The sequence below is a fragment of the Bubalus bubalis genome, chromosome 11 (genome assembly GCF_019923935.1).
Source record: "Bubalus bubalis isolate 160015118507 breed Murrah chromosome 11, NDDB_SH_1, whole genome shotgun sequence".
In the NCBI taxonomy this organism is placed as follows: Eukaryota; Metazoa; Chordata; class Mammalia; order Artiodactyla; family Bovidae; genus Bubalus; species Bubalus bubalis.
Genome location: NC_059167.1, coordinates 68,477,956 through 68,497,319, shown reverse-complemented (window position 1 = coordinate 68,497,319; position 19,364 = coordinate 68,477,956).

The window sequence follows — 19,364 nt, the reverse complement described above, 5'->3', positions numbered from 1 at the left end:
CTTCCAACCAATCTCTTTTTCCAGGCAACCCTTGCAAGCATTTGAGTTTGTACTCATTTGCTTAGAACAAGAGATCTTAACCATTTAGTGACATGAACCCTTTTGTCAGTCTGGAAAATCTGTGAACCCTTCTCAGAATAATGTCTTTATGCTATGCTATGCTAAGTCACTTCAGTCGTGTCCGACTCTGTGCGACCCCATAGACGGCAGCCCACCAGGCTCCCCCGTCCCTGGAATTCTGCAGGCAAGAACACTGGAGTGGGTTTCCATTTCCTTCTCCAATGCATGAAAGTGAAAAGTGAAAGTGAAGTCGCTCGATCGTGTCTGACTCTTAGCGACCCCATGGATTTATAGTGGTAAAGAATCTGCCTGCTATGCAGAAGACGCAGGTTGAATCCCTGGGTCGAGAAGATCCCCTGGAGTAGGAAATGGCAACCCACTCTAGTATTCTTGTCTGGGAAATCCCATGGACATAGGAGCCTGGTGGGCAGTAGTCCATGGGGTCACAAAGAGTCAGATGACTTAGGGACTAAACAACAACAACAAAGGCCTAACATAAAACAAGATTACAAAGTAAACTAATCATACTGAAACACAGTTCTCATAAATGGCTGAGAAACAAATCTGAAATATATAAATATGAATCTCTATTAGTGTATTAAATAACAAGATCTAGTATTATGATACCAATGTATTGAGTAGCACAAATAACATTTCAAGATACTTCTAGCCACTATCATGAAGTGAAAGTGAAGTCATGTCCAACTCTTTGCAACCCCATGGACTGCAGCCTCCCAGGCTCCTCCGTCCATGGGATTTTCCAGGCAAGAGTACTGGAGTGGGGTGCCATTTAAATATCTTTGACACCTACTGGTGACAAAGTGATAGGAAATGATAATTCTGATGTGGTATGTTGTCCACATTCAAAAATGAAAGAAATGCAAACTCGCAGTAAAAAATTAGAGAAAATAAACATGCAATCTTTTTTTCTTTTCAAGTTTATTAACGCTCTCTGTGGAAACCCAAGTCAGAAATCCTGGGCTTAGAGTGACTTCCTATTGCTTATTTGCTATATAAAAATCCCAGTAATCTACTTTCCCCAAAGGTCCTCTACCAGATCTCACTGTTAGTTCTTCATACTTCATCCTGCATCACTTAGCCAGGTTGATCTGCTTTTATCTAAAACAAATCAGATTTTTAACACTACTACACAAAATACTCAGATTTGCCCACATCCATTTCATTCCTTCAAGTGATCACATCAAGTCCTGAGCCTTTCCACTATGCATTAAATTATACATGTTTCTTTAACAGTCTTGTCTCCGTGCATAGGAAAATACCATAGCATCTCATCTCATTAAAAAGATGTGAATATTCACTGAGTTTTCATAGAATTGCAAACTCAATGAGAACAGAAAATTTTCCTGACTTATTTATCATTGTACCCACAATTTGGGACATATAGAAGAACATCAACCAACATTTATGGAATAAAAAAGCCAATCCATTATCCAATAATAAACTCAGATTTCTTAGTGAAGCAAATACATACCTAACAGGATATAGGATCTTGGGCTTCCCTCATAGCCCAGTTGGTAAAGAATCTGCCTGCAATGCAAGAGACCCTGGTTTGATCCCTGGGTCGGGATGATCTGCTGGAGAAGGGATAGGCTACCCACTACAGTATTCTGGCCTGGAGAATTCCAAGGACTAGATAGTTGATGGGGTCGGAAAGAGTCGGACATGACTGTGTGACTTTCACTTTCACTTTCAAGAGGATATTTCTGATGATGAAACTGGCTTTAATTCTTGGAATGTCTATTTCTTTATTATTAGAAAATACAAAACCTTCTCTTTGCAAATGCTGCCTATGTACACAGGGGATGAACAAGTATCTTAGTTTTCCTTAGAAAAGATGTAGTAAGTGTGTATCAATTTTCTATTGCCTTTAATGGTGATAAATCTAAGTTTTCTATTTTGAGAACTGCTCCAGAGAGAGTCTTCATAACTACCTCCTGTTAGGATGTTCTGGATGCTTTAATAAGTATATTTGCTCAATAAATCATGTTAACCTTTGCTCCTTTCATATTATTAAAAGCTCAGTACTCCACTATTTTTTCCTGAAATACATGAATAATTTTTTAAAACATGAAAAAATGAATTAAATTTTATCTTAGGTTTCAAAAATATGTATAGATGAAGCAGCTGTTTCTCAGTAGTCATTGTTTTGATTGCGGGTTGGCACAAATGGATTTGTTTTCTGAGTGTTGGTAAAATAAAACATTACTATGTCATAATTTGTTTTTAAGAGCTTAAATTGCTTTCCATACTGAAGACTGAGTTCTATCAGTGGGTTGTGAAATCATTTTAGTGAGTCACAAACATTATTTCTGAGGGTAAAATAGAATAAAGTAGAAAATATCAGAATACATTACATATAGTAAGTAATGTTTGATAAGCGGTGTGTGTGTGTGTGTGTGTGTGTTTATTAAGGGGTAACATAAATGTATTTCTTACTATGAGTCATGGTCAAAACATTTTAAAAAGCATTAATTATGATCATTTTATTGAGTCTACAGATTAAGAAAAAAACTGTGGATATAACCCTGCCTAAGGTCACAGAGTTTTGGACAATTTAAGCCACATTGTATCTCTGGTCTCCAATTCCAATCCAGTGCTCTCTCAAAAAGAAAAAGAACTTTATTTTTGTTTATTTAGATTTTTTGCTTTCTTCTCTTTTCTCGATAATGAACCAACTGTGGAGCCAGAATTTTTATCAGAGTTCTTATCACCACAAGAACTTTTGCTTTACTGTTTGTGTTTCTTAGTCCAGGAATCTTCAGCTAGCTGGATTTTACTGTGGGCAATAAAGCACTGTATGGAATGGATTTGTAAAAGTGTTCTTGAAAATTTCTGTATCACAGAGATATAGGAATTAAATGGCATATAAAGAAAGCTGAGCGCCAAATATTTGATGGTTTTGAAATGTGGTCTTGGAGAAGACTCTAGAGAGTCCCTTGGACTGCAAGGAGATCCAACCAGTCCATCCTGAAGGAAATCAGTCCTGAATATTCATTGGAAGGACTGATGCTGAAGCTGAAATTCCGATACTTTGGCCACATGATGCAAAGAACTGACTCATTGGAAAGGACTCTGATGCTGGGAGGGGGTGGGGGCAGGAGGAGAAGGGGACGACAGAGGATGAGATGGCAGGATGGCATCACTGACTCGATGGACATGAGTTTGAGTGAACTCCAGGAGTTGGTGATGGACAGGGAGGCCTGGGGTGCTGTAGTCCTTGGGGTCGCAAAGAGTCAGACACGACTGAGCGACTGAACTGAACCCATAAAAACTACACAACAGTGACTGGCCTTCTGGACACACTCCATATATATTCAAAGCTAAATTCATATATCTGTAAGTTTGTCCTTCATGGATATTTAATAGGACAGCCAATAACTTAAAAGCATAAACTTATTTTGAAAATTACAATATCCTTTATTCATCAAATGTGACCAGACGAGCAAAACGACTCTACTGCAACAAATGCTATTAGGCTAATATTGTATTTAATGCAATCAAGCCTATGCATGTGGCAATACACATAACTATACTTATTATTTAATGGTGTACTTAATTTATAAAAATAGTAATATTAAATATCTAGTGGAGAAAAACTTTTGGAAATAAAGACTATAGAATGATTGTTAAGCAATATACTACAGAAATCTGTGGCATCATTTTCCCTGATTTTTTTTAAATAATTACTATTTAAAGCTATCTCACTCTGTGCTAATTAAGAGACTGAGGAACCAACTAAATATATAACTAGTGTATTATTTGTCCGAGTCCAAATTCTTGATTAATTTTTAAAATATTTTAAAATTAAACATTGACTTTCAATGTTATTTTCTAGAAGGACACATTTATGAATTAACTGTGATTTTTAAAGGAAAGAATTAAGAATTTCTACATCAGATTCAATACCATCCTCACCTATCTACTCAACTGTGTTAAGGTAAGAAAGCAGGTGACCATCTAAGAAAATGCTTTAAAAAAAAAATGCTATATGTGATACTTTAAAACTTTGTATTGCAGCCTGTTTTTAATGTTTCATAACTGTTACTGTGAATAACATATTTCATATTACATTTATAGACTTAATAAAATAACATTTTATTAAGTCTAATAACATTTCCTTTTTAAACTCTATATTAGAATCTATATTAGATTCTTTTTGGGCTTTCCAGGTGGTGTTAGTGGTAAAGAACTTGACTGTTAATGCAGGAGACTTAAGAGACTTGGGTTTGATCCCTAGGTCAGGAAGATCTCCTGGAGGAGAGCACAGCAACCCACTCCAGTATTCTTGCCTGAAGAATTGCCATGGACAGAGGAGTCTGGCAGTCTGTAGCCCATATGGTCACAAAGAGTGGGACACGACTGAAGTGACTTGGCTCACACACACATAGATTCTTTTGTTAATAAACTTTTGTGTAAAGTACCTATTTGGTTGCTCTGAAAACAGATAAAAGATAGCTTTGTAGCTTTTAATGTGTGGATGTAGAGTGAAGAGTGGAGAAAGGGTTATAGATCCACATGTCAGCAACATGATGGCACTGGAAGATGGTCTCAAGGGGAAACTGGAAAATCAAAATAAGAATTTGAATCTTACATTCAGTTTTAGTATCTAAGGCATAAATATTAACCAAGAACTTAAGAAAGAGCTGGGCAAAATAAAAATGGCCTCTGTCCATAAGAGATCCATGAATGTAAGGAGGACCTGTGTAGAATCTGAGGAGGATCTCTCTGCATTAGCCCTGTGTGTTGAGATCATATTTTGTTGCAAGTCCCTAGCCATCCCAGAACAAAGAGGAAGAATCAGCATCTCAAGATGGTATTTTCACAATAGCTGAAAAGCTCATTTTCTCCTTGAGTTCAGAGATGATCTCTAGCTCTATTCTTTGACAAGCAGCAGACTGTGGAAATAGGGCAGTGTTTTTCCAGAGATAAACAAGGATAATGGATATTCCATGATGGAAAGTTGCCGGTTCTAGATGCTGCCAGCCAGCTCGCATTCAAAGGAACTTACAGAAAGGTTGTCTGGCTTTCACTCTCGCTTCGCTCCAAGGCATTAGATTACCCAATGCAGGCAATAAACATACCTCCTTCCTTGCTTTCCTGACTGTGTAAACTCTTTAATGGGGAACCCTGAATGAGAGACCAGCTCCTACCACCACCTAAAGTCCAGGCAGCAGGGTCCTACCGGGTCATATGCTATAATTCAGTCAGGAGCATCAGGTCCCAACATTCTAAACTCAAGTAGAAATGACAGAAATAGGCAAGCCCTGCCCCTCTTTTACACTGTTTGAAAACAACAATAGTTATAGCCAAGATACATGAGTCTCCATTAAGCAAAAAAAAATTGATGAAGCACTTAAATCTATTATTGCTAAAGAAGCAGCATCCAACAAGTTGCAACTAATTTATACCCTCAGAATGAATTATGGACCCAGACTACCACACTTCATCAGCCAGAGGGTTAATGGGAGACCCTCAGGGTGATTTTGCTCAATGCCTAAAAAACAAACAAAGCAGTTGAGCCTGTTATAAAAACTTAAGTCTACCTATCCAAATAAATCAGATCTCTGATAAGAAAACTCAAATTTCAAGCCACCTTCAAATCACAGCCATGAATGTAAACAGGAGAAAAAGAAACATCCTGATTACGCTAAGTCTTCCTTAAGAGCTACCTCTTGCTGGTAATCCCCAGATTGCATAAATCATGTAACTATGAATTAAAATTGCCCTAAAAGTCCAAGGAAGATTTGAGGATAAACAAAAATTCCAATCAATCTTGCTCACTGTGGCTATTTTAGTAGTCTTGAGGAAGTACTCACTAACTCTTTGATGAATAAATGAATGACCTTCTGCTGGTAGGTACTGAAACGGATCTGTATGTGATTGCATGAACTGAATATTAATTTTGCAGATGGGCAAACTTTAGGCAGGCTTATTTGTTCCAGCTTTTTGCAAGGCATAAACGACTAACAGGCCAGTACTAAGGTGCAATCCAAATTTAACCCCAAGGTGATTTTGTTTTGCTTTGTTTATATTTCTTTTTTATCTTTCTTGTAATTTAACTAAGGAGAAGACAATTTGCATGTTTTGCAATTACTCAGGTCTGAAGAGTAAACAGAAAAAAACCTCATTAGTAGACATAAACCCAAATAGCTTGGGACTTGACCATGCTTGTTTTTGAAAGGCCACACAATTTCAATTTGAGGAAGAACAAAAATTGATGCTATGTTTAGTACGACACTCAGGGCCAGTCTTTATATCATAGGTAATGATGTTACCTCTTCTTTTATTCAATAGTTATTCAATACTGTATTAGTCCCAATAGGGTAGGTTAAACTGCAGTAACAAATAAGTCAACAAATCTCAATGCCTTATCCCAACAGAAGTATATATCTCAATCACACAATGGGTTCTGCAATTCCAGAGATCAACCAGGGCAACTTTTACCCTCTGATAACATGGTGCTGCTGCTGCTAAGTCGTTTTAGTCATATCCAACTCTGTGCGAACCCATAGACAGCAACCCACCAGGCTCCCCCATCCCTGGGATTCTCCAGGCAAGAACACTGGAGTGGGTTGCCATTTCCTTCTCCAATGCATGAAAGTGAAAAGTGAAAGTGAAGTTGTTCAGTCATGTCTGACTCTTAGCGACCCCATGGACTGCAGCCTACCAGGCTCCTCCATCCACGGGATTTTCCAGGCAAGAGTACTGGAGTAGGGTGCCATTGCCTTCTCCGCTGAAAACATGGTCAGATCAGATGAGTTGCTCAGTCGTGTCCGACTCTTTGCGACCCCATAAATCGCAGCACACCAGGCCTCCCTGTCCATCACCAACTCCCGGAGTTCTCTCAGACTCACGTCCATCGAGTCAGTGATGCCATCCAGCCATCTCTTCCTCTGTCGTCCCCTTCTCCTCTTGCCCCCAATCCCTCGTAGCATCAGGGTCTTTTCCAATGAGTCAATTCTTCACATGAGGTGGCCAAAGGATGGGAGTTTCAGCTTTAGCATCATTCCTTCCAAAGAAATCCCAGGGCTGATCTCCTTCAGAATGGACTGGTTGGATCTCCTTGCAGTCCAAGGGACTCTCAAGAGTCTTCTCCAACACCACAGTTCAAAAGCATCAATTCTTTGGTGCTCAGCCTTCTTCACAGTCCAACTCTCACATCCATTCATGACCACAGGAAAAACCATAGCCTTGACTAGACAAACCTTTGTTGGCAAAGTAGTATCTCTGCTTTTGAATATGCTATCTAGGTTGGTCATAACTTTCCTTCCAAGGAGTAAGTGTCTTTTAATTTCATGGCTGCAGTCACCATCTGCAGTGATTTTGGAGCCCAGAAAAATAAAGTCTGACACTGTTTCCACTGTTTCCCCATCTATTTCCCATGAAGTGATGGGACCGGATGCCATGATCTTCGTTTTCTGAATGTTGAGCTTTAAGCCAACTTTTCCACTCTCCACTTTCACTTTCATCAAGAGGCTTTTGAGTTCCTCTTCACTTTCTGCCATAAGGGTGGTGTCATCTGCATGTCTGAGGTTATTGATGTTTCTCCCGGCAATCTTGATTCCAGCTTGTGTTTCTTCCAGTCCAGCGCTTCTCATGATGTACTCTGCATAGAAGTTAAATAAACAGGGTGACAATATATAGCCTTGACGTACTCCTTTTCCTATTTGGAACCAGTCTGTTGTTCCATGTCCACTTCTAACTGTTGCTTCCTGACCTGCATATATGTTTCTCAAGAGGCAGATCAGGTGGTCTGGTATTCCCATCTCTTGAAGAATTTTCCACAGTTTATTGTGATCCACACAGTCAAAGGCTTTGGCATAGTCAATAAAGCAGAAATAGATGTTTTTCTGGAACTCTCTTGCTTTTTCCATGATCCAGTGGATGTTGGCAATTTGATCTCTGGTTCCTCTGCCTTTTCTAAAACCAGCTTGAACATCAGAAGTTCACGGTTCACATATTGCTGAAGCCTGGCTTGGGGAATTTTGAGCATTACTTTACTAGCGTGTGAGATGAGTGCAATTGTGCAGTAGTTTGAGCATTCTTTGGCATTGCCTTTCTTTGGAAAACATAGTATCTAGGTCCAAACTGATGCCTTTTATTTATGCAGGGTGATCTGACTAGCTGTGAGCCGAGATGACAGATGTCAATTTGGGCTTAGTTATTTAACAGTGGGGATGAATCCTTAACTTTTTCTCTCCTCCTAATACAGAAACCTTAGAGATGAAAAATTGAAATGAAAGTATCCCATGCTGGAAGGACCCTAGATAGGATCTTTGGGAAGAACTAGGTTGGCCAAAGTGTAAAAATCCAAACTAACATTTTGGCCAACATAATACTAACTGTTTCTTTCATAGCTACTGTAATGGCGCCCCACTCCAGTACTCTTGCCTGGAAAATCCCATGGACGGAGGAGCCTGGTAGGCCGCAGTCCATGGGGTCGCTGAGAGTCGGGCACGACTGAGCGACTTCACTTTCACTTTTCACTTCCATGTACTGGAGAAGGAAATGGCAACCCACTCCAGTGTTCTTGCCTGGAGAATCCCAGGGACGGGGGAGCCTGGTGGGCTGCCGTCTATGGGGTCACACAGAGTCGGACACGACTGAAGTGATTTAGCAGCAGCGGCGGCACTCATCTCTAGCATTCTAGCCTTTCATTCATCCATCCATTCCTGTACTCTCTAAATGACTCATTCATTGAAATACATTTATTAAATATCTAGCTGCTAGAATTTGTTTTTGGTGATAGCACAAAAAAGATGACTAAAGCTGATTTCTTTTACCAAGAAATTTGTATTCTAACGTGCAAATTAGTGTATAAATACGATTAAAACCACATTTCACTATAGGGCCAGCTAAGATAGAAATATATGTTGTGTTATAGAAATACGTTCATTCAGACAGCAAATGCCACGAACACTATGCTAGGCAGAGAAACTAAATACTCTTCACTGGCTGCAGTGGAAGTGCTGGTCGCTGAGCCACGTCCAAATCTTTGTGACCCATGGTCTGTAGTCCACCAGGTTCCTCTGTCTGCACAATTTCCCAGGCAAGAATACTGAAGTGGGTTGCCATTCCCTTCTCTAGGGGATCTTCTTGACCCAGGATCGAACCCAGGTCTTCTGCAATGCAGGCAGATTCTTTACCAGCTGAGCCACCAGGGAAGCCTTGGCTTCAGTAAGGGGTGAATTAAAAGAAATGATGTTTGAGTTGATCACTAAGGGGTGAGTATGCATTTTTCCTGACCAACACAAACCTTTACTTAGATCTTCAAGTGAAAAAATGTACCCAAATAATTTTTGCTGCAGAATCTAATAGTCAAGAGTACAGGCTCAAGTCATATGTCTGATTGAGAAGGTTGACCTCTCTATGTATCAGCCAGTTATTAGTGACTGACAACTTCTCTGGTTTTCTCATTGGTAAAATAATAACAATAGTAAAAAAAAGTACCTATTATATAGGGTTGTTCTGAAGCTAAAATAAGAAAACATACCAAATTCTCAATATGAAATAGTAAGCATCAGATCAGATCAGATCAGTCACTCAGTCGTGTCCGACTCTTTGCGACCCCATGAATCGCAGCACGCCAGGCCTCCCTGTCCATCACCAACTCCCGGAGTTCACTCAGACTCACGTCCATCGAGGCAGTGATGCCATCCAGCCATCTCATCCTCTGTCGTCCCCTTCTCCTCTTGCCCCCAATCCCTCGTAGCATCAGGGTCTTTTCCAATGAGTCAACTCTTCACATGAGGTGGCCAAAGGACTGGAGTTTCAGCTTCAGCATCATTCCTTCCAAAGAAATCTCAGGGCTGATCTCCTTCAGAATGGACTGGTTGGATCTCCTTGCAGGCCAAGGGACTCTCAAGAGTCTTCTCCAACACCACAGTTCAAAAGCATCAATTCTTCGGTGCTCAGCCTTCTTCACAGTCCAACTGTCAAATCCATTCATGACCACAGGAAAAACCATAGCCTTGACTAGATGGACCTTTGTTGGCAAAGTAATGTCTCTGCTTTTGAATATGCTATCTAGGTTGGTCATAACTTTCCTTCCAAGGAGTAAGTGTCTTTTAATTTCATGGCTGCAGTCACCATCTGCAGTGATTTTGGAGCCCAGAAAAATAAAGTCTGACACTGTTTCCACTGTTTCCACTGTTTCCCCATCTATTTCCCATGAAGTGATGGGACCAGATGCCATGATCTTCGTTTTCTGAATGTTGAGCTTTAAGCCAACTTTTCCACTCTCCACTTTCACTTTCATCAAGAGGCTTTTGAGTTTCTCTTCACTTTCTGCTATAAGGGTGGTGTCATCTGCATGTCTGAGGTTATTGATGTTTCTCCCAGCAATCTTGATTCCAGCTTGTGTTTCTTCCAGTCCAGCGTTTCTCATGATATACTCTGCATATAAGTTAAATAAACAGGGTGACAATATACAGCCTTGATGTACTCCTTTTCTTATTTGGAACCAGTTTGTTGCTCCATGTCCAGTTCTAACTGTTGCTTCCTGACCTGCATACATATTTCTCAAGAGGCAGATCAGGTGGTCTGGTATTCCCATCTCTTGAAGAATTTTCCACAGTTTATTGTGATCCACACAGTCAAAGGCTTTGGCACAGTCAATAAAGCAGAAATAGCTGTTTTTCTGGAACTCTCTTGCTTTTTCCATGATCCAGTGGATGTTGGCAATTTGATCTCTGGTTCCTCTGCCTTTTCTAAAACCAGCTTGAACGTCAGGAAGTTCACGGTATAGGTTAGTACAATTATTACCATTTTCCCCAAAAAGGAAAGTAAGACTGCAGAATCAATAATGCTATTGCTAACTGGACCAGTTTCCAAATAGATTCCAACCTGTGTTACTGAACAGCAGTAGTTGAAAAAGATAAGCAAGGTATCCCACTACCCTCTGAGCAACAATATTTACTGTTTTTATCCTGTTTTACAATAAAGCTGTGAGACACCTGCAGTGTGAACCATGGTGAGTACATATTGATTGATGAGAGTCTGAATTTTTAGACTCTGGATCTAAAACTGAAAAATCCTCTACCTAGAACAACCTCCATTATTCTGATCCTTTTTCCTCTCTTGGTGTGAGCTCAGATATTACCCCCTCTAGGAAGCTTTATCACGCTTACCACAACAACAAGCCTTTCGTATGTTCTCCTGCCCTCTGAGCTTCCCTATAGAAACACTTAATGAGACATATTAACCTACTGATGTGCCTGCTATTCACACTCAAATCTGAGCACCATGAGGAAAAGGTCCACTGTCTCAAATTCATCACTACCACTGCAGTGCTGAAACAGCTGCTGTGGAGTAGGTACTGAATATATTTTGAGGTCAGAAAGTATAATTATACCAGAAATGAAAGAGTATGGAAAGACTAAGATGGAAGCTACGAGTTGAGATACCATGAGATGATGAACCGTTAAGTGAGGCTGTTAACAGTTGAAGTAGAGGAGAATGTATGTCACAGAAACCAGAGGTAGAGAAATTTCAAGATCAAGCACCATAAATATAAATGTCAAAGTTATTGAGAATCGTGGTTATAGGATTTCTCCTATAAATACAGCAGCTCAGTCATATATAAGGGTCTGATGACCTATTGAGCCTTTTTAGAAAATCCTTGCAAGAAAATTCCCCAAACTACCCAGTCCTGTATTCAACAATGATATTCTTTTTTAACAGAAGTTCAAAGACCAGAATGGCCCTCTTAGAGACAGAGATACAAGCCTAAAACAAGATTTCTCTGGACTAAATGTCAAAGTTTCATGTAATAGACCTTGGCCTACCATTCATAGAAGATATACTCCTAAATCGGGAATTCTGCAGTTCAGTTGAGGGTGAAGGACAATTCAGACCAGTTTCTCAATAGATGCTAATCATGAGTTGTAGCAGTATTATTCCACTCATCACACCAACAACTCTACTTCATTGTAAAAGGAAAGCTCACTTCTATCCCTCCAATCCTGTTCCTCTAGCATCTCATATCTTTCTAGTCTTTCAGTTCCACCATCAGTTCAGTTACTCAGTCATGTCTGGCTCTTTGTGACCCCATGGACTGCAGACATCAGGCTTACCTGTCCATCACCATCAGCTTCCTCAAACTCATATCCAGAATAGTCGGTGATGCCATCCAATCATCTCATCCTCTGTCATCCCCTTCTCCTCCTGCCTTCAATCTTTCCCAGCATCAGGGTCTTTTCCAATGAGTCAGTTCTTCGCATAGGGTGGCCAAAGTATTGGAGTTTCAGCTTCAGCATCAGTCCTTCCAATGAACATTCAGGACTGATTTACTTTAGGACTGACTGGTTGGATCTCCTTACTTCAGTCAATTCCAATCATCATTCCACACACAAGGCAACACTGTAAACCACTGACCCTGTCTCTAGAATCATTTTAAATCAAAGAAGTAAGTTTTAGGGTATATTCCATTCAACCCCAAACAATGAAAACTAATGTAAACTAAAAATGCACATAACAGGATTTGAAACAATATATGAATAACTTCCTATTAAAGTAATTTGGTTCTTTGGCTCTTAGATATGATAAGAGAAGATAAAAAGCCAAAAATGAGATAAAAACTAATAGAGAGTTTAAAAACCCCATCAAATCCAAGAGAAAGCTTTCGCATATTTGGTATTAAATCTAATACAGTTATGTTAAGTTTAAAAATAAAATAAAATTAAAAAAAAAAAAGATGATAATTGTTTTCAGAAATCTAATGCAAGGGTCACAAGCAGTCTAAGAGATTGTGCAATGTTCCAGGTTGCTAGATACTTCTGGTATAGGAGACCCAATTAGGAGAAAGGAAGGGTCACATGAAGAAGGAAAAGTGAGCATAACAACATTCTACATTGAGAATGGACTCTGGATAGATGCATTATGTAATGATGAAAGCTGTTCTAATAAGCAGTATAAAAGTGTACTTACATTCTTGTTGGTCATTCCTTTTCTTAGAAAAAATGACTATAGGGATAAAGTAATATATAAGGGTGCATACATGCTCAGTCACTCAGTCGTGTTGGACTCTTTGCAGTTCCATGGACATGACTCACCAGGATCCTCTGTCCATGGGATTTTTCAGGCAAGGATACTGGAGTGGGTTGCCATTTCCTACTCCAAGGGATCTTCCTGACCCAGGGATTGACCCACATCTCCTGCATCTCCTGCACTGGTAGGAAGATTCTTTACCACTGAGCCACCTAGGAAGTCCCAAACTGATATAGACCATTTTACAAAAGAACAAAGTTGTATATTCCATTAATAGTTATGCCACAAACAGCAAATCCATGTGGCTATTCACACTCATTGAGCAACCAGATCTATAAGCTATGGTGTTTAAGTCATGGTGGAATGAATTTTTACCTACCTGGTCCATACTGTGTAGGTAGCATAAAAATATACCACTCAAACTATTTTTATGGACAGATGTTCTGAATGGGGCTTATCATGAAGGTGGTGAGCTGATATGACAATCAACACTGATTAACAGATTCTGTTGAAGATACAGTATGAAGACAAAATTAGTTATGATTTGTCAAGAAGAACAAAGACTGTTCTCTTCCAGAATTCCTGTGTTCAATATGACAGTGGTTACAAAATTGTTCCTCATATGAGGTAATGTTTTCCTAAGGATATTTAACAATATTTAGCCATCAATTAATTGGCATTGCATCAAAAGAAACACCTGTGTTCCTGCTACTCTGCTGTGGTTTCTTAATCGCATTGACAGGAAGTTAGCAAAGCATGTGATGTAGAAACAAAATTAGCAAAGCTCTGCTGTATGTGACACTGTTTAGTGGGATCTTTGATGAATCCCAATTTGCTTACATTTTTGATGAAACTAAAAGAGCAAAATAAATCCATTATCCTCAACGGGGAACAGGTAGAAGCTAGAATATATCACTTGAAGAGAGAAAGAACTTCACTCAAAAAAAAGGATATCATTCAATGAAAGAGTAAGAACAACTTTTAAGGTGAGTCAGCGTCTGAGACACAGCAAGAAAAGTTCTTTTGAGGAGAGTAATAATCCATATAATCATAGAGATTTCTGTGATTGAAGGAGGAAGGAATAAAGAACCATCTGGAAGCTGTTGCCTGTGATGGGAACAGAAATCCCAAAGCTTAGGCACATCAGAAGACATACCCGATTTCCTTCCTTTTTTATCTGTTATTTGTTTCTAACTCTCTTTACAGCAAGTTTGGTTCTTATCATCTTTGAGGTCCATAGCACCTATCATAATTTATATATACTAAGAATTAACCTGACATGTCAGTACTTTTAATGAATTCTACTATCAAGGTAATTCTTTATTCTGTGTATATAAATTTATTCAGATTCAAGTGTTGAAAGTCACATTCATCATTTACTCATTCATTTATAATGGGTACTTACTAAGCATTTGCCATATACTATAAGCCCTATGAGGCAATAAGTAGATGTTAAAGTCAAGATTTTCACTTTGTAAGAACTTATAAATGAAAATAGTTTCCCTATTAGTAGAGAAGTACTATTTCAGCATTGATAACCTAATTAACCGGAGAAGGCAATGGCACCCCACTCCAGTACTCTTGCCTCGAAAATCCCACGGGCGGAGGAGCCTAGAAGGCTGCAGTCCATGGGATCGCTGAGGGTTGGACATGACTGAGCGACTTCACTTTCACTTTTCACTTTCATGCATTGGAGAAGGAAATGGCAACCCACTCCAGTGTTGTTGCCTGGAGAATCCCAGGGATGGGGGAGCCTGGTGGGCTGCCATCTATGGGGTCGCACAGAGTCGGACACGACTGAAGCAACTTAGCAGCAGCAGCAGCAACCTAATTAAATCTCAATCCAATTTAATCAGTACTTAATTGGTTGCTTTCCAGTCCAGTCTACTCATTAATAGGGTGTGAGGGAATGATTTTTGGAGGCTGGTGAAATGAGTTCTACCTACACAGCTTGGCAAGGAAACACAAAACAGTATTGATTACCCTCTGTTCTTAGCCGACATGCACCTAGCTGAAAGGCCCCATACAATGGTCATGTTTTTGTATAAATGGACAACTGCCCTGTGAGGTATAATGTGGGAAAGAGAGATGAACAGAAGAAGGGAGAATGCATGGCCACAGATTGCCTGAAGTCACTATCCTTTGGCCTGCTGTTTCATTGCTCTTGAAGATGCACCACTGAGAGAAAAGGCCAGCTATTCAAGGTGAAATAACACCACTTCTTAAATATGAAGATAACTTTGGGCTGCTCACAGATAACACCATTAACTAGATGAAAATATGCTTATACTTCTCAAGGGAGAGGAACGCAGAAGGTAGTGCGGACCCTTGACTAGAGATTTAAAGGGTTAAGTGGAGCAAGAAATGTGTACAGGCTTAGCTTATGAGCTGGATGTAAAGAATGCTGCTGACAAACACGTGATATCCTTGAGGCACCGGGACAACTTTATCCTGAGAGGTCAAATCAATCAGAACCTGTCTGTGACCTGATCCCGCAGCCCATGACTCAGCAGTCCTGACACTCCCTGTGAGGTCAGCTACCCTCTGGGGAAGAGGAGATCTCTTCAGGTACATCAGAATGACTCTGTCTCAAATAACTTTCACCTGCCTTTATAGCTGAGCTTCCAGAGACCTGACGGTGAGTTTCTAGGAAAGAGGCTAGAAGCTGTTAGAATCTCAAGGGCGATCCAGCTAAGCCTCCCCTCAGACTCTGGAGTTTGATTCAGTATTACCTGAGCCTCAGTGCTTCCCCAGAGATCACTATTTAACCACTCAAGGAGTTTACCGCTGTTTTTCCCGAGATGGGGACTTCATCTGCTTTGCTGTGCAGAATCTCTATTAGCTGACTGGTTTCTCTATGCTATTCAGCTTTCCAAGTTTTGGGGCCTCAGGATGAGAAACTGGATTGTGTCTTTCTGTATCAAGATGGTGTCTTATGTATAATGTGTTGTTTGACACTCCTCTGAGAGCACTGACTTGCTTTGGAAATATCAAGGGACTGTGCTTCAGTCTCTATCATTTGTTACTCATTACTGCCACTACAGGCTTTTCTGGGGGCTCAGATGGTGAAGAATAGCCTGCAATGTGAGAGACCCAGGTTCGACCCCTGGGTTGGGAAGATCCCCTGGAGGAGGGCATGGCAACCCACTCCAGAATTCTTGCCTGGAGAATTCCCATGGACAGAGAAGCCTGGTGGGCTACAGTCCATAGGGTCACAGAGAGTCAGAAATGACTAAGTAACTAAGCATAACCACGGCCACTAGATTCGGAAGAAACTACTTAAACTTCATGTTCATTACCTGTCAAATAGGGGTCATAATATCTAACCAATTTATACAATTATTTTGAGAATTCAATGAGATGAACCATTTGAAAAGTGCTATTAGAAATAGTATCATTCTAGACAAATACTCATTCTTACATTGTAATGCTTCTTCTGCATGTACCCACTGTTTTTATTTAGCTCTACCACATTCTGCTTTGTATTGAAGCAACTTTTAAATTTCTCTTTTCCCTTTGAGGCAGCAAGTTAGCTAAAGGAACTTGCATCTTTATGTCTCCCTGAGGACCAGCCTAGAATTTTGCATGGTCAATGAATACTGGGCAAAGATCCATCATATGGAAAGTGTACCCCTGTGGCACACAATTTGTAGCTCTGATGGTTGTTTTCATTGCTCAGATTTTTAAAAATACACTTCAGGGGAAAATATCTTACTTATTTCCTCTTCAAATAATAACTCCAGGTAGTATTCAGGAAACTCCCAGGCATAAAACTGCTTCTAGAATGTTATGAATGTCATTTTTAATAGCAATTTCCTATTAGGTGATGGAGACTGAGAGTACGAACTTCCAGTTACAAAATAAATGAGTCACAGGCATGAAATGTGCAGCATGGGAAATATAGTTCATAACTTAATATCTTTGCCTAGTGACAGATGACAACTAGGTTTGTCATGACCATTTTGAAATGTATAGAAATATCAAATCCCTGTGATATATATCAGGAACTAACATAGCATTATAAGTCCATTATACTTCAAAAACAAATGAATAAACAAGCTCATATAAAAAGAGATCATATTTGTGATTACCAGAGGTGAGAAGTAGAAAGAGAGGTAACTGGATAAAGGTGTTCAAAAGATAATTTCCAATTACAAGATAAATAAGTACTAGGAATGCAATGTACAACATGATGAATTTAACACTGCTGTATGTTATATACAGCAGTTATGGATCACAAGGAAAAAATGTTTTCTCTATTCCTTTAACTTCTTATCTACATGACATAATGGGTGATCACTAAACATATTGCTTTCAATTATTTCAAGATGTATAGCCTGGTGGGCTGCCGTCTATGGGGTCGCACAGAGTCGGACATGACTGAAGTGACTTAGCATAGCATAGAATAGCATAGCATAGCATGGGTCAAATCATTATTCTGCATGCCTTAAATGGTATAGTATTATAGGTCAATTATATTTCAATAAGATTGGAAAAAAATAGCAATTGCTGTAGAGGAGAACTCCTGTGCCCACAAGAGCAGTCTTTATCCTTTTAACATGTACTATTTCCCCAACATCCCAAGTATCTGAGTTTTTTCCTTATTCACTTTTCCCAGAGGCTCAGGGATGGTTGTTGTTTTCTACAGTTGCCACCTCTGTTAACCTATAGATATCTCTGAAGACTCTACACATGCACATCACCAGATGGTCAACACCGAATCAGATTGATTATATTCTTTGCAGCCAAAGATGGAGAAGCTCTATACAGTCAACAAAAAGAAGACCAGGAGCTGACTGTGGCTCAGATCATGAAATCCTTATTGCCAAATTCAGACTTAAATTGAAGAAAGTAGGGAAAACCACTAGACCATTCAGGTATGACCTAAATCAAATCCCTTATGATTATACAGTGGAAGTGAGAAATAGATTTAAGGGCCTAGATCTGATAGATAGAATGCCTGATGAACTATGGAATGAGGTTCGTGACATTGTACAGGAGACAGGGATCAAGACCATCCCCATGAAAAAGAAATGCAAAAAAGCAACATGGCTGTCTGGGGAGGCCTTACAAATAGCTGTGACAAGAAGAAAAGCGAAAAGCAAAGGAGAAAAGGAAAGATATAAGCATCTGAATGCAGAGTTCCAAAGAATAGCAAGAAGAGATAAGAAAGCCTTCCTCAATGATCAATGCAAAGAAATAGAGGAAAACAACAGAATGGGAAAGACTAGAGATCTCTTCAAGAAAATTAGAGATACCAAGGGAACATTTCATGCAAAGATGGGCTCGATAAAGGACAGAAATGGTATGGACCTAACAGAAGCAGTTAAGAAGAGGTGGCAAGAATACACAGAAGAACTATACAAAAAAGATCTTCACGACCAAGATAATCACGATGGTGTGATCACTGACCTAGAGCCAGACATCCTGGAATGTGAAGTCAAGTGGGCCTTAGAAAGCATCTCTATGAACAAAGCTAGTGGAGGTGATGGAATTCCAGTTGAGCTATTTCAAATCCTGAAAGATGATGCTGTGAAAGTGCTGCACTTAATATGCCAGCAAATTTGGAAAACTCAGCAGTGGCCACAGGACTGGAAAAGGTCAGTTGTTATTCCAATCCCAAAGAAAGGCAATGCCAAAGAATGCTCAAACTACCGCACAATTGCACTCATCTCACATGCTAATAAAGTAATGTTCAAAATTCTCCAAGCTAGGCTTCAGCAATATGTGAACCGTGAACTTCCAGATGTTCAAGCTGGTTTTAGAAAAGGCAGAGGAACCAGAGATCAAATTGCCAACATCCGCTGGATCATGGAAAAAGCAAGAGAGTTCCAGAAAAACAGCTATTTCTGCTTTCTTGACTATGCCAAAGCCTTTGACTGTGTGGATCACAATAAACTGTGGAAAATTCTGAAAGAGATGGGAATACCAGACCACCTGATCTGCCTCTTGAGAAATTTGTATGCAAGTCAGAAAGCAACAGTTAGAACTGGACATGAAACAATAGACTGGTTCCAAATAGGAAAAGGAGTACGTCAAGGCTGTATATTGTCACCCTGCTTATTTAACTTATACGCAGAGTACATCATGAGAAACGCTGGGTTGAAAGAAGCACAAGCTGGAATCAAGATTGCCAGGAGAAATATCAATAACCTCAGCTATGCAGATGACACCACCCTTATGGCAGAAAGTGAAGAGGAACTCAAAAGCCTCTTGATGAAAGTTAAAGTGGAGAGTGGAAAAGTTGGCTTAAAGCTCAACATTCAGAAAACGAACATCATGGCATCTGGTCCTAT